This window comes from Phyllobates terribilis, unplaced genomic scaffold (genome assembly GCF_046119375.1).
Source record: "Phyllobates terribilis strain yellow unplaced genomic scaffold, ASM4611937v1 Scaffold_4__5_contigs__length_816908805, whole genome shotgun sequence".
Lineage (NCBI taxonomy): Eukaryota > Metazoa > Chordata > Amphibia > Anura > Dendrobatidae > Phyllobates > Phyllobates terribilis.
This window is the reverse complement of record NW_027362764.1, coordinates 302,456,829-302,473,041: the sequence shown is the minus strand read 5'-3', so window position 1 is coordinate 302,473,041 and position 16,213 is coordinate 302,456,829.

Genomic DNA, 16,213 nt, shown 5'->3' with positions numbered 1-16,213 from the left:
AGCACATTTCTTGGAGCCTAAGGTATGTTTGCCGGATTTATTTTTTGGTGAACACCGAGAATTTTTTTCATTTAAAAATGCTTGCTTACTGTATTTTCGTTTGAGACCCAAGTCCTCTGGGGATGAATCCCAGCGCATAGGGTTCATAATGTCACTTTTGAGCAAAGAGCCTCAGGAGTGGGCCTTTTCTTTGCAACCTAGTGATACATGCTTCAGATCAGTGGATAGTTTTTTTTCTGCTTTGGGACTATTATATGATGATCCTGACCGTGTCGCATCAGCTGAGACTGAGTTAAGACGTTTGAGACAGGGATCAGGTAATGTGGAAAAATATTGTACTCATTTCCGTCGTTGGTCTACTCAAACAGGGTGGAACGATTCTGCTCTGAAAAGTCTATTTCTTGCTGGGCTCAATGAAAGAGTTAAAGACCTGCTAATTGCTTATCCTACACCTGAAGATTTGCAACAGGCTATGCAATTAGCTATACGGGTGGATAGGAGACTGCGTGCAAGGATTAATGAGAGCAAATCCTCTGCTATGTCAGTTTCTGGTTATGAGAATGTGTGTACTAACAGTGGTGAACCGATGGAGATTGGATCGGTGGCACCTCGCTCTCAAGAAAAAGACCGTAGATTTTCTGAAGGCTTGTGTTTCTATTGCGGAAAATCTGGTCATTTGATTAAAGGCTGTGAGCTTCGTATGAAGAAAGAAAAAAAAATGGTCAGTCATGCCCGTATTGCCTGTTTAAATTCCAAGGGTGTATTTTTAGCTGCTTCCACGATTGCTCAGGAAAAATTAATGGAATTTCGGGTGTTTGTTGATTGTGGGTCTACTTTGAATGTAATTGATGGGGGATTCTTGGAAAGACTCAATTTAAAACCCGAACCTTTATCATCCCCCATTGCTGTGGTTTCTGTGGATGGTTCCCCTTTGAAGAATATTACTCTCAAGGTCTGTGAATTTCCTCTCACTATTAATGGTGTTCACCATGAGAAATTGGATTTGGTAGTTTTGAATAACTTGCCTTCTCCAGTAATATTGGGATTGCCCTGGTTAAAATTTCACAATCCTGTACTGGATTGGTCTACCAGTGAAATTAAATCCTGGAGCCATAAATGTTATGACAAGTGTTGTAACGGGCGTATTGCAGCTTTGGATAGGGGAGAATTGCCTGTTCCTATTCAGGATTTTTGGAGAGTTTTTTCTGAGAAGGAATCGCAGGTTTTGCCTCCCCATAGAGACTATGATTGTTCTATTGAATTTGTCCCTGGAGCGACTCTTCCTAAAAGTCGTTTATTTAACCTTACTATTCCTGAGAGGAAGGCTTTGGAGGAATACATGCAGACAAGTTTGGCCGCCGGTCACATTAGGCCCTCTAAGTCTCCTGTGGCGGTTGGATTTTTTTTTGTAAAAAAAAAGGACGGCGGTTTACGTCCTTGTCTGGATTTTCGTGAGATTAACAAAATTACTGTACGCAATCCTTACCCACTGCCATTGATTCCTGATCTGTTTAACCAGTTAATGGGGGCCAAGTGGTTCTCTAAAATTGACCTTAAGGGGGCATACAATCTGTTGCGCATGAAGGAGGGTGACGAATGGAAGACTGCTTTTAACACTCCTGTGGGTCATTTTGAGAATCTGGTTATGCCTTTTGGTCTTACCAATGCTCCTGCATTTTTTCAGAATCTTATTAATGACATCCTTAGACCTTTGATCGGCAAAAATGTGGTCGTGTATTTGGATGACATTTTGATTTATTCGCCGGATATGGAGTCTCATTGGCGGAGCGTATGTGAGGTATTACAGTTATTAATGGACAATTCGCTTTTTGCTAAGCTGGAGAAATGTGAGTTCGCTGTACAGAGAATTAGTTTTTTGGGTTACATTATCTCCAGCGAAGGTTTTGAGATGGACCCGGTTAAAGTTCAAGCTGTACAGGAATGGCCTAGGCCTATTGGTTTGAAATCGATACAGAGGTTTTTAGGTTTCGCCAATTATTACAGAAAATTCATAAAAAATTTTTCTAGTATTGTCAAACCTCTGACCGATCTCACCAGGAAAGGTGCTGATGCGGTTCAGTGGTCTTCTGAGGCCATTGAAGCTTTTGTGTATCTCAAGGAGAGGTTCACCTCTGCTCCAATCCTTATGCAGCCTGATGTGACTAAGCCGTTTTTGGTTGAGGTTGATGCTTCCTCTGTGGGGGTTGGCGCAGTATTGTCTCAGGATAACGGGGATGGATTACATCCCTGTGCCTTTTTTTCAAAAAAAATTTCGGAGACTGAACTGAATTACGATATTGGTAATCGGGAATTATTGGCTATTAAACTCGCATTTGAACACTGGCGCCACTTCTTGGAAGGTGCGGAATTTCTCGTTCAGGTTCTTACGGATCATAAAAATCTGATATATCTTGATGCTGCCAAGCGCCTGAATGCCCGTCAGGCTAGGTGGGCACTGTTTTTCTCGCAGTTTAATTTCTCCGTTAATTACATCCCTGGTACTAAGAATGTTAAAGCGGATGCCTTGTCTCGCAGTTTTTCTCCCATAGTCGGTGCTGAGAAAGAGGAGAACATTTTACAAGAAGGTGTTGTGATAGCTGCTTTGGACTCCGTTTTGGAAGATGAGATTCTTAAAGCACAGGAGAATGCCCCATCTAACACTCCTCATGGGAGGTTGTTTGTGCCTGGGACCTTTAGGAGAGATTTGTTTGTTGAGTGTCACGAATCTCGGTTGGCAGGTCATCCCGGAATCTCTGAGACCAAGAGACTGGTGGGTCGCAGTTTTTGGTGGCCTGGATGGCAGAAGGAAGTCATTAAGTGGGTGCGTCAATGTACTATATGTGCTAGATCTAAGTCCTCACATACTCCTGCTGCGGGGTTGCTTTGTCCTTTGGAGGTTCCCAGTGCTCCTTGGACACATTTGGCTATGGACTTTATAACTGACCTTCCCCCCTCTGAGGGTTTTACTGTCATTTGGGTGGTCGTGGACCGTTTTAGCAAGATGTGTCACTTGGTTCCCTTCGTCAAACTGCCCTGCGCTAAAACTCTCGCTAAGGCCTTTGTCAAGGAAATTGTCAGACTTCATGGCGTTCCTACTGACATTGTTTCTGATAGGGGTCCTCAGTTCGTGGCTCGTTTTTGGCGTGCCTTTTGTGACAGGTTGGGAGTTCATTTGTCGTTCTCGTCCGGATATCATCCTGAATCTAATGGCCAGACAGAAAGGAAAAACCAGGATGTTGAGCAGTTCTTGCGTTGTTTTGTGGCAGACAATCAAGAGGGGTGGTCTGAGTTTCTGCCACTTGCTGAATTTGCTCTTAACAACCATACATCTTCTTCTGCTGGTTGTTCGCCTTTTTTTTGTTGTTCTGGGAGACATCCGTCGTTTGGGTCGTTCTCCAAGTTGGGATCTGCCGTGCCTGAGGAGGAGAATTTTTCCGGTGATTTGGAGAGAGTTTGGACGGAGGTGCGTGGTAATCTTCAGGAGGCCAACAGAAAATCTAAAGACTACTTTGATAGGAAACGACAGGAGGTTTTGTTCGCTGTTGGTGACATGGTTTGGTTGTCCTCTAGGAATCTGCGGTTGAGGATTCCTTCTAAGAAATTGGGTCCCAAGTTTGTAGGGCCCTTTAAGGTGCTTCAGGTTGTCAACCAATCTGCTGTTAGGTTGGAGGTTCCTACCTCCTGGAGAATTAATCCGGTATTTCATGTCTCTCAGTTGAAAAAAGCGGTTGTATCGGATTGTGACGCCTCTGCCTCTGTTCCTCCGGTGGTGGAGGACGGGGAATATGAAATTTCTCGCATCCTTAACTCTAGACGGTATAGAGGTAGTTTGCAGTATCTTGTGGCCTGGAAAGGTTTCGGACCCGAGGATAACTCTTGGGTGAGGTCGGATGATGTTTCCGCGTCCAGACTTATCAGAGCGTTTCACAGTAGATTTCCTGATAAGCCTGGTCCTAGGGGATCCGGAGGATCCTCTTAGAAGGGGGGGTACTGTTAGAACCTTGCTCTTAGGTTTTTTCCTTTGCTGGTCACATGACCTTGTTGGCCTATTTAATCCTGCTCCGCCCTTCTGGCTTTGCTGGACTTCATTGTATAACTACTTTCTAGCTAGCCTGTGCTCTGTATCTAACTCTGTTAGTTTGCTTGGTCTACGGACCTCTATGTTCTATATATTTTGTTTGTTCGTCTGTCTGCTACTATTTCTGTTAGGAGGTGTCCCATTTTCCTCCCAGTCCTTAGTACTTGTAGGGATTCCTTCCCCACATCTATAGGTCTCCGTACAGACTAGCTTAGGACTTTAGCAGGTCTGATCGCAGGATCAGGTCCCCTGTTACATCGTAGGGATTAAGCTGAGTTCTATCGTAGGGACAGATCTCCTCTCTTTCCTTAGCTCTGGTAGCAGAACATAACAGTGTATATATACAGGACAGGAGAAGTGGTACAGTGCAGTGTATATATAGGACAGGAGAAGTGGTATTGTGAAATGTATATATACAGAACAAGAGAAGTGGTACTGTGCAGTGTATATATACAGGACAGGAGAAGTGGTACTGTGCAGTGTGTGTTATAAGATGGCTGCTGGACATGTCCTTGATGGGAGATATGTGTCGCTGAGGTTGGCAGCTTCAATGATGTGAAACTGGGAAAGTATTCTCCAGCACACATAGTTCTGAGAGGGTTAATAGAGCGTATCAGGGCCATTTTTTTCGAGCAGTCATAAGAGACGGGTGGGATTGGCCGCTCACATATCCCCACCCCAGGGTGTGTGTATAAAATAGAGACCGTGTGTCTCATTCAGTGTCTGTGGCTGGAGGTGTGGAGACCTCCAGCATGTCCGGCATAAAAGACACTGACTGTAAGCAGGCGAACCCGCAGTACAATATGGACTTTTCATTTTCCTGTTTCGTTACTTTGTGCCAGAGAAGGCTGTGTTTTGTTTCCTTTGAAAGTGCGGTTTATGAAGCCTAAATAAACCTGCCTTGGACATTTTAAAGAGACAGTGTCCTGTGCCTACCTCTGACGGGGCTGAGTGAGTACAAAACCCTACAATTGGTGCTAGAAGCACGGGCACAAATCCCAAGGGGCAGGGTGACTGCTACAAAAAAAGTTTATGTCTGAGGTGAAGGCTGCCAGCCAGCCAAGGACATCCAGCAGCATGGAGGAGCTGATTAAGCAACTGGTGCAGGCTAACCTCCAGCAGCACCAACAGCAGCAACAGCAGCAGGTGCAGCAGCAGTGGCAACAGCAGATGCAACAACTATAGAACAAGCAGCAGATGGAGCTCTTGGCCAAGGTGATCCGTGGCAGGGCAACCGCCCCACCCCCTAATCCAGGTGATGACTCTCACATGAGGAAGACGGTTAGGAGAGCATTGCAAAAGATGACCCCGGGTGATGACGTCGAGGCGTTCCTGACTATATTTGAAAGGGTGGCGGAATGAGAGAAATTGCCTCCGGAGCAGTGGGTGTAGGTGCTGGTGCCATATTTAACAGGCGAGCCTCAGAAGGCCTATTATGACCTGGCCTTGCAGGACGCAAAGGAGTACACCAAAATGAAAAATGAGATTTTCGCGTGCTTGGGAGTGACTCTGACTGTCAGGGCGCAACGGGTGCACCCCTGGGCCTATTCCAATGACAAACCTCACCGGTCCCAGATGTTCACCCTCCTACACCTGGTCCAAAAGTGGTATGCAAGTGACTGCTCTGTTAGGCTCAGGGAGTTTAGTAACCCTACTGAGAGCCACAGTTCCTCAATGACTGGTTTCGGGGAAAAAGGTCAGCGTCCGTTGTATCCATGGAGACGCTAAGGACTACCCTGTGGCCCCAGTCGTCATAGACACAAACTGTGGTGCCAAGTCCCACGAAGTCGGCATAGTCAAGGACCTATTGCATCCGGTTATAATAGGGCAGGACTTTGTCTTGTTTTGGGACTTGTGGGAGAATGGGAGGAAGCCGGGTTGTCCGGGCAACAACCAAGTCACCCCTGAAGAAACCTCATCGCTGGCTGCAGTCGATGGGTTTCCCTGTTGTGTGCTGGTTGGGGATGAGGATGAGGCAGCATCCACGGAGGCTAACATCCCTGAACTGGAGGTCTCCGGGGGAAACTTTGGAACCGCCCAGCTCAGGGATTTAACTCTAAAAGGGGCGTTTAATAATGTAACGGTTCTTAATGGTGTTGCTCAAGAGCCAGGGGCTGGCACCCGATATTTGCACTTTTCAGTGAATGGGGAGTTACTATATCGGGTCACCAAGCTCAGAGGGGAGGTAATCGAGCAGATACTAGTGCCAGGGCCGTACAGACGCAGGGTGTTTGATATGGCCCATGCACATGTCTTGGGTGGACATCTGGGGGTAGAAAAATCACAGGAAAGGATCCTCCAGAGGTTCTAGTGGCCCGGGTGTCACTGAGAAATAATGAATTATTGTAGGTCGTGTCCCACCTGTCAGCTTACCTACCTGGTGGCTCACTTCCGTAGCCCTTTGGTGCCTCTACCTGTCATTGAGATCCCATTCGAGTGCATCGCAATGGATCTAGTGGGACCCCTGGTCAAGTCCGCCAGAGGACATCAGTACATCCTCGTGGTACTGGACTATGCTACTCGGTATCCAGAGGCCGTGCCCCTATGAAACTACTTCTCCAAGTGTATAGCCTGGGAGTTGGTCCATATCTTTTCCAGGACGGGGTTGCCTAAAGAGATCCTAACTGACCAAGGGACTCAGTTTATGTCAAAAGTGATGAGGCAGTTGTGCAAGATCCAGCAAATCACACAACTCAGGACCTCAGTTTACCACCCGCAGACAGATGGCTTGGTGGAGCGGTTCAATAAAACCTTGAAGGCCATGTTGAAGAAGGTCGTAGAGAAAGACGGCCGGGATTGGAACCGCCTACTGCCGTACCTTCTGTTCTCCATCAGAAAAGTCCAACAGGCCTCTACTGGATTCTCCCCTTTGAGCTGTTGTATGGTCAACACCCCCGTGGACTCCTGGACGTAGCAAAGGAGACCTGGGAGACTGAGTCTACACCCTACAGGAGTGTAATCGAACATGTGGCACAGATTCAAGGGAGAATTGCAGAAGTAATGCCCATTGTGAAAGAACACGTCCTCAAAGCGCAAGAGGCACAGTCGAGGGTGCACAATAAGTCGGTGAGGGTGAGACACTTCAACCTTCTAGATCGGGCACTGGTGCTGGTGCCTAAAGTGGAGAACAAATTCCTGGCCAAGTGGCAAGGTCCCTATGAAGTAGTTAAAAAGGTTGGCGATGTCAATTATAAAATTCACCAACCAGGGAGGAGAAAGCCCTACCAGGTGTACCACATCAACCTGATCAAGCCATGGCGAGATAGGGAGCCCATGGAAGCTCCGTGTTTGGTGGTGAAGTCCGAAGCTGATGTGGAAGAGGTCAAGGTGGCTGAGTCGCTGTCATGTGCCCAGAAGCAACAGTGCCGAGAGTTGCCGCAGCAGAACAGGGACCTGTTGTCTAGGTTGTACCCAGATCATAGAGCATGAGGTCCTTACAGAGCCTCATGAAGGAAAGAATTGTGCGATGTTAGGGAAGCGCTAGAACAACTAGACAGGGAATTAAGGTTATAAAACACAAACCTTTTATCGTTTAATACGCTCTCTAACGCCACAACGCATTTCGATAGCAGAAGCTATCGTTAACAGCGCACAATTCTTTCCTTCTTGATTGCCAATCTCCCTTATGGAGAGCGGTGGAAGCTGCTCTGTTTACAACTAGCTTACTACAAGACCTGCCATGATGTCATTGTGGAAAGCCCACTTCGGTCACACGGTCCCGGTCATGTGACCGCTGAGGCAGGAAGAAACTCCTTACAGCAGTCCCTGTTAAGCTGCGGTCATTATACAGACTCCCACCTGGAAGCGTTTTCCCTTTTTGCGCGGGGCTCCTTGGCACAACAGGACCAGGTGAGTGGTCACAACATCTCCCCCTTCTTCACCCCCCAAACCTCAGGCTCTTCACCATTGGTGCTCCAACTGTTTTTGTTTTCCTTACAGAGCCTCATGTCCGGGTAAACCTGAAGCCGTATCGGATTCCCGAAGCTCGCCAAAAGGTTATCTCAAAAGAAGTTAAGCGGATGCTAAATCTGGGAGTTATTGAAGAATCCAAGAGTGGCTGGTCCAGTCCCATAGTCCTAGTGCCGAAACCAGATGGAGAATGGGGGTTTTGCAATGACCACTGAATGAGGTCTCTAAGTTCAATTCATACCCAATGCCCAGGGTAGATGAACTAATTGAAAGGCTAGGGCTGGCCAGGTACATTACCACCCTTGACCTCACAAAAGGGTATTGACAAATTTCTATGGCCCAAGATGCCAAGGAGAAGACAGCCTTTTCAACTCCAGATGGGTGTTTCCAGTACAACAAGATGCCATTTGGGTTGCAGGGAGCTCCAGCTACCTTCCAGAGAGCCATGGACCGGATCCTAGCTCGCCACAAGAAGTACGCAGCGGCCTACCTGGATGATATCGTGATCTACAGCCAGGATTGGGGAAGCCATCTGAGCAAATTCCAGGCAATATTTGATGCTCTGCAGAAGGCAGGGTTTCCAATTAACCTGAAGAAATGTGCCGAGGGCATGGAGGAAGCCAAGTATTTGGGCTATGTCGTAGGCAGAGGCGTGATCAAGCCCCAAATAAATAAAATTGATGCGATCCAGGGTTGGCCACAACCTCTCTCAGAAAAGCAGGTCAGAGCATTCCTGGGCATTGTGGGCTACTACTGCCGGTTCATTCCCAACTTCGCAATGGTAGCCGCCCCTTTGACAGACCTCCTTAAAGGGACAAAGTCGGTTATGGCTAAGTGGACTCCAGAAGCGGAGACGGCTTTCCAGGAACTAAAGCAGGCTCTGTGTAAACTGCCAGTACTGGTGGCACCGGATTTCTCAAAGGAGTTTGTGGTCCAGATGGATGCGTCAGATGTCGGACTGGGGGCTATCCTACCACAAGAGGTGAATGGGGAGGAGCACCCCATAATGTATTTAAGCTGTCTTCCTGAGAGAAAAATTACTTCATAGTGGAGAAGAAATGTTTGGCCATCAAGTAGGCCTTGGACACCCTAAGGTGCTACCTCTTAGGCAGGAAGTTCAGACTGGTATCAGACCATGCCCCACTAAGATGGATGAGTGAGAAAAAGGGGAACAATGCTCGAGTGACCAGGTGGTTCCTAGCCCATCAGGATTTTAACTTCCGTGTAGAGCATAGGCCCGGAAAACTACATGCAAATGCTGATGCACTGTCAAGGGTCCACTGTTTATTAGCAAAAGGTGCCAAGCCCCCCGGCTTTGGGCATAGAGGGGGTATGTAAGATGGCCGCCGGACAAGTCCTTGAGGGGAGATATGTGTCACTGAGGTTGACAGCTTCAGTGATGTGAAACCGGGAAAGCATGCTCCAGCACACATAGTGCTGAGAGGGTTAATAGAGAGTATGAGAGCCATTTTTTTCGAGCAGTCATAAGAGACGGGTTGGATTGGCTGTTCACATATCCCCACCACAGGGTGTGTGTATAAAATAGAGACCGAGTGTCTCATTCAGTGTCTGTGGCTGGAGGTGTGGAGACCTCCAGCGTGTCTGTCCTAAAAGACACTGACTGTGAGCAGGCGAACCCGCAGTACTATATGGACTTTTCATTTTCCTGTTTCGTTGCTTTGTGCCCGAGAAGGCTGTGTTTTGTTTCCTTTGAAAGTGCGGTTTATGAAGCCTGAATAAACCTGCCTTGGACATTTTAAAGAGACAGTGTCCTGTGCCTACCTCTGACGGGGCTGAGTGAGTACAAAACCCTACAGTGTATATACAGATACTTAGATTTACACGGTCTCAGCCTGGAACCTTGTCACTTCTGGAACCCTTGCCACCTTAACATAGCCCATCTCTGCTTCATGAACACTCTCATATTGTAACCACATTAGTATTTTCCCAGTGAATACTGGAGGAATGGTACCTGTGTGAAAGACTGTTCTGACAATGACAAACTCTTCAGAGCAAACTCTGCAGTTAGAGGCATTAGAAAGTATTAATTAGTGCACAATATACAAGACCAGCTTTTCAAAGTCAAATCTGTGTCTGGATTGTCCATCCTAAATAGTGTTGAGCCACCCCCGTAGTGTTCAAGTTCGGTTCGGTTCGTCGAACACCCGTGTGTTCGCCGAACTGTTCGTCGAACTGTTCGTCGAACACCTTCGAACACCGTTAAAACCAATGGCAGGCAAACAAAAACACATAGAAAACACCTTCAAAGGTGTCCAAAAGCTGACAAACTGCTCAGAAGACACAACTAACACATGGAAAAGTGACAAGTACATATAGTCATGAGAAAAGAAAAGAGGTGGAGGAGTAAAAGGAGGGGGAGACACAGATATAGGCATGTCATGCCCTTCTAAAATCCAAAAAGTGAGAAGCCGACACGTTCAGTCCGCTCCTGCCCGTGCCACCTCCGTGTCGCCGGGTTTGTGCCAGAGCCGCGGTGAACCCTGACGGCCAGCCCCCCTCTCCCAATACTGGTGCCTGTCCGCTGGTGGGTCGAGCGAGCCCCCCTGTGGTGGAGGCAGCTCTAAGCTTTTTAATTTAAATTGTCTCTGTAATTTGAATGAATACACTTTAAATCCATTTACAAGGATCTATTGGAGGGCAAGTCTCATGCCAGCAGCCGCGTAATTCCAGCTCCAGTAGCGTCCACTAAAGCTGCTGCAGTTAAAAAGCTTTTATAAGGATCGAGCTCGGCTGTCCACCGCAAGGCATCCTACTGCCAGTCCCAGCCCCTATGCCTTGGGGTGCCTCCTGATGCTCTTCACTGAGTATCCCGTGGTCCCGAAGCATTTACTTTGAAAAAATTAAGTGTCCAAACTACAGGTGGTGTAGCTTGCTTAACAGCCGGGATAATCCGCTGACTAGCAGACACTGCTACTAGGCACAAAGTATTTCCTGGGCTAGATGCAGTTAAAAATTTGTAATTAGATACTCTCGTTGGATGCTGAGAAAGCATTCCATAGAGTCTCCTGGCACGCCATATATGATTCTCTTAAAAAGCTTGGGGTAGGGGTCTAGGGGACCATTTTATAGCCAAAATCACGGCCCTGTATCGCAATACGTCACCTAGGCTGAAGATAAATGGAACTGTAGCACCCTGAGGGCTCGGTTGCTACAGAGGTATTGCACCTCACCCAGAGGTGTGATATCTCACTCTCAGGTAAGGATGGAGTGTGGATCAGGACCCGACACCTGCATGCATTACACCACATTGCCGTGGGGCAGGGCGACCAATATGCCCCTGAGATGGGCACGACAGTCCCTGTCCCTGGCTGGAGTGGGGGGAGGGAACACTGAGGAAGGGGAACCCTGTAGTGCAGGAGCAGGGAGGAAGCAGTTCCTGGGTGCATTGAGAAGGGAGTATAAAAGGTGGGCACCATCTTAGTTCAGTGCAGAGAAGTCTGAGCAGAAGTGTCAGGGAGCAGTGGCTCTGCATGAGCTCTGCTCCGGAGGCGGGCCTAGTAACAGAGGCCCAGGCCTGGAAGAGGGACAAGGAAGGAAGAGGAGCGGAGAAGGCTCCAGGAACGAGGAACGAAGGGATCCCAGGGGTGCGGACGGGCGAGTCGCCACCGCACGCCCGAATCCACCTGCATGGAGGGGTCAGGCCAAAGGGGGAGACCGGTCCCCGAAACTAGTGGAGGCAGGAAACGACCCTCAGCTAGAAACCGGAGGCTGTGACATTTTATGTGGCGCAGCCCCTCGCTACACCCACTAGGAGGGCAGCACATAGGGTCAGGGAAACTGGCGCCAAGTTTACCAAGAGGAGGCCCGAGGCAGCCGGACAGAAGGGTTGGTAAGAAAGGCCAGACAAAGGACACACAAAGGGGGTCCTGTGAAGCGCTCCAAAGTTATCTGGGAGTTGTCTGAGCCCCTCACCTGGTGAGCACAGTACGACGTGGGCAGCCGTTACCTGCAGACGTGGTCTGGATAATAAGAACTGTGAGTAAAGGCCCTGGACTGCATCACTGACTCCGTGTCATTACTGCTGCTGCCCTGCACCATCACCCCCATCCTCCGCATACACTACCCTGATGCTATACTCCTCCTGTGGGGAGTTATGCTACGCTCTGCTGCACCCACAACACCAGCCTCAGCGGTCTGCCCTGCAGCGGCGGTTCACTCTGACCGCAATCCACGGGTGGCGTAGTCGGACATTTAAACATCAAAACCACATAAATAGTTCCGCCACTGGTTTGACCACCCTGAGCCACGGAACCGGGTCGCCGCCACGAAGACTACAACCACCAGCATCCACCAAAAAGGGTCCGGCTCCGGGTGTCGCAAGGCCCAGGGGGTGCATCAGAACATTTTCATCACCTTTCACAATCACCAATGGGACAAGGCAGGGATGTCCTCTGTCCCCTCTCTTATACATCCTAGTGACGGAGCACCTGCTCTCATCAATTCGCCATAACCCCAATATTAGGTGGATTGAGGTGGGAGGCACCGAGTACAATTTGCTGATGATGTACTAGTATATATCACTCAATCACATATATCCATCCATGCTGTTATGGCTGAAATAGATCACTTTGTTACATGGTCAAATTTTAAAATCAATGCAGCGAAGTCTGAGGCCCTCGATGTCTCCCTCCCCAAATCCATATAGGATTCCATCCAGTCCAACTTTCCCTTTGCCTGGCCCTCACAGGGTATCAAATACTTAGGAATTCCTATTCATAGAGACCTCTCCCATCTATGTTATCTTAATTTTGGGCCCTTTATTGAACAACTCCATACAGACCACGGTTGGCAAGTTAGAACTGTAAGATTCACTACGTGAACCACTGGTGTTTTGTGGAAAAGCACATGTACACTGTGTTCCAAATTATTATGCAAAAAGTGTTTAGGAGTGATAAGGGAAGAATTTGTTTGTTTGTCAGTTAAACTCATTGATGGTGATGTGTGTCAGGGCTCTTTATATCACTGTAAGCAATTGCAGACACCTGTGCTAATTAGTTTGGCAGGTGTGTCCAATGAAAGGCAAGACTACTTAAGAAGGCTGTCTCACATTATTAAGCAGCCTACATTTTCTGCCAAAATGGGAAAGAAAAAGGATGTGTCGGCTGCTGAGAAGCAACAAATTGTGGAGTGTTTAGGTCAAGGCATGACTACAATCAACATTGTGCGACGATCAGGATGAAGTGTCTCGGCAATCAAGAAGTATGTAGCTGATTCACAGTACACACGTGTGCGTGCTGATAAGGGCAAATTGAGGACTCTTTCCTACAGGCAATTACGTCAGGTTAAAAGAGCAGCGGCAAAAAAGCCTTGTCATAGCAACAGACAAGTTTTTGAAGCTGCTGGTGCCTCCAACGTCCCCCGAACAACAAGATGCAGGGTCCTTCAGAGGTTTGCAGCTGTGCATATGCCATCCTGTAGACCTCCTCTATCCACTTCACACAAGCAGAAACGGCTCCAGTGGGCCAAACATTACATGAAGACTGATTTCAAAACTGTTTTGTTCACGGATGAGTGCCGTGCAGCGCTCGATGGTCCAGAAGGATGGAGTGGAGGATGGCTGGTTGATGGACACCCCACGCAAACACGGCTACAGCGCCAACAAGGAGGAGGTGGAGTAATGTTTTGGGCTGGAATCATGGGGAGAGAGATTGTCGGCCCCTTTAGGATCCCTGAAGGCGCTTAAGATGAACTCCATAATGTATGTGGATTTTCTCAAACAGCACTTCCTGCCATGGTTCAAGAAGAAGAACCATGTATTTCACAGCAAGATCATTTTTTTGCATGATAATGCACCATCTCATGCTGCACATAAAACATCTGCATCTCTGGCTGATATGGGCATAAAAGGGGACAAACTTATGGTGTGACCCCCATGCTCCCCTGACCTCTACCCCATTCAGAACCTCTGGAGCATCATCAAAAGGAGTGTCTATGATGGCGGGAGGCAGTTCACATCTAAGCAACAGCTCTGGGAGGGTATTCTGTCCTCATGCAAAACAATTGAAGCAGAAACCATCCAAAACCTGACAAATTCAATGGACGAGAGAGTTCAGAAGCTCCTTTCGAACAAGGGGTCCTATGTGAAAATGTAACATCACCTAGAATAAAGTTTTGAGTTGAAAACTGTTTGATTTCAGTTTCTAATAACCTGCTAATGCTTATAATTTCAAAAATGACCATTTTTTTGGTCTTTATTAAAATGAAAAGGTTGATCGAAAAGTTTGGGGGATCTAAGAGTGTGGCAACCCAGTAGTCATGATTACTTCAAATTCTGACAATATGAGGGTCATGTTGCAGGTAGTGCAGCAAGAAGGCACTTATGTGTCTTGCGCATCTCGGAGCCCCAAAATTATTTGCCGGGCTAGATGCAGCTACAAATTATTATTAATTTTAAATCTGGTGGAGCTTAGTATAGATGGGCTAATAGGATCAGTGCTGCACACTGCTGCAAAGCCCAAATTATTATCCAGTCAAGATACAGATAAACATGATTAGTAATTTGAAAGCTTAAAACGGTTGGTAGGGTGATTTTAACCAATCATCAAGCTTTTACTCTCCCCAGGATGACACAGGGGTAGAAAAGTCGTTTCGGATCCATGATTTGTTCATCTTTATGAACGTGAGTCTGTCTACATTATCAGTGGAGAGCCGCGTGCGCTTATCTGTCAGCACACCACCAGCAGCGCTGAACACACGTTCAGACAGAACGCTGGCTGCGGGGCATGACAAGATCTCCAAGGCGTAAGTGGCTAGCTCCGGCCATTTATACAGATTGGAAGCCCAAAAAGAGCAAGGGTCCAGTGACACAGTCATGGCTTCAATGTTTACTTGGAGATACTCCTGTACCTCTTCTCTAGGCGTTGACTATGTGTCAGACTTCTTGTCTCCTGTGGCCTTGCAAAGGATGGGCTAAAAAAGTGGTGAAATGATTCCGCAAAATTGATGTTACCAGCAGATACTGTGGTTCTGTTACGGTTTGAGTGCTGAACACTTGACGGTCCCACGGTTGGCAAGTTGGAACTGTGAGATTCACTACGTGCACCACTGGTGTTTTGTGGAAAAGCACATGTAAGATTCTGCAACAGTCTCTGCTGATACTCCTGCATGCGTGGATCCCTTTCTATGGTAGGAATAATTTCTGCAAATTTACTTTTGTACCGGGGATCTAACAGTGTGGCAACCCAGTAGTCAGGATTATTTCTAATTCTCACAATTCGAGGGTCATGTTGCAGGTAGTGCAGCAAGAAGGCACTCATGTGTGTTGCGCATCCAGGAGCACCAAGTCCCTGTTGTGTTGGTGGCGAGGTAACAATCATGCTTCCTTCCTCTGTCCTCTCCCCCCAACCTCGCACAACAGAAATGTGATCAAGGTCTCCCTCATCTGATGAGTCTTCCATCAGTTCGTCCTCCACTTCTTCCTGGGCTCCTGCACCTTCCTCACTAGTTTGGCTGCTACCATGCGCCCTGGTAAAACCATCTCCCCCACCCTCACATGCCTGCCGCCTTGGTGCTGCCGACCGTCTGGACCTTGCAGATGTTAGCCCTTCCGCATACAACTCCTCCTCCTCTACTTCCTCCACCTCCTCTTGTGCCACCACCTGACTCCGAATTCTGTTTAACATGTGCTCCAGCATGTAAATCACCGGAATAGTCATGCTGATAATGGCATCGTCAGCACTAAACATCTTCGTCGCCATTTCAAAACTGTGCAGAAGGGTGCATAGGTCCCTGATCTGAGACCACTCCTCCAGCGTGATTTGCCCCACCTCCGGATCTCGTTGGCCCAGGCTATACGTCAGAACGTATTGCACCAGGGCTTGTCGGTGCTGCCACAGTCGCTGCAACATGTGCAGAGTTGAATTCCACCGGGTAGGCACATCGCATTTTAGCCGGTGAAGTGGCAGGCCCAACGACTTCTGTAGAGATGTAAGTCGCTGAGCTGCGGGATGCGAACGGCGGAAGTGAGCACACAGCGACCGTGCCCTCTGCAGAAGGCCATCTAGTCTGGGATAGTGGGCTAAAAATTGCTGGACAACCAGATTCAACACGTGAGCCATACAAGGCACGTGTGTGACATTGCCCCGGCGAAGGGCCGCACCCAGGTTTGCAGCATTGTCGCACACGGCTTTCCCTGGTTTCAGGTCCAGTGGAGACAACCATTCATGAAATTGGTTCTCCAGAGCTGACCACAACTCCTCAGCTGTG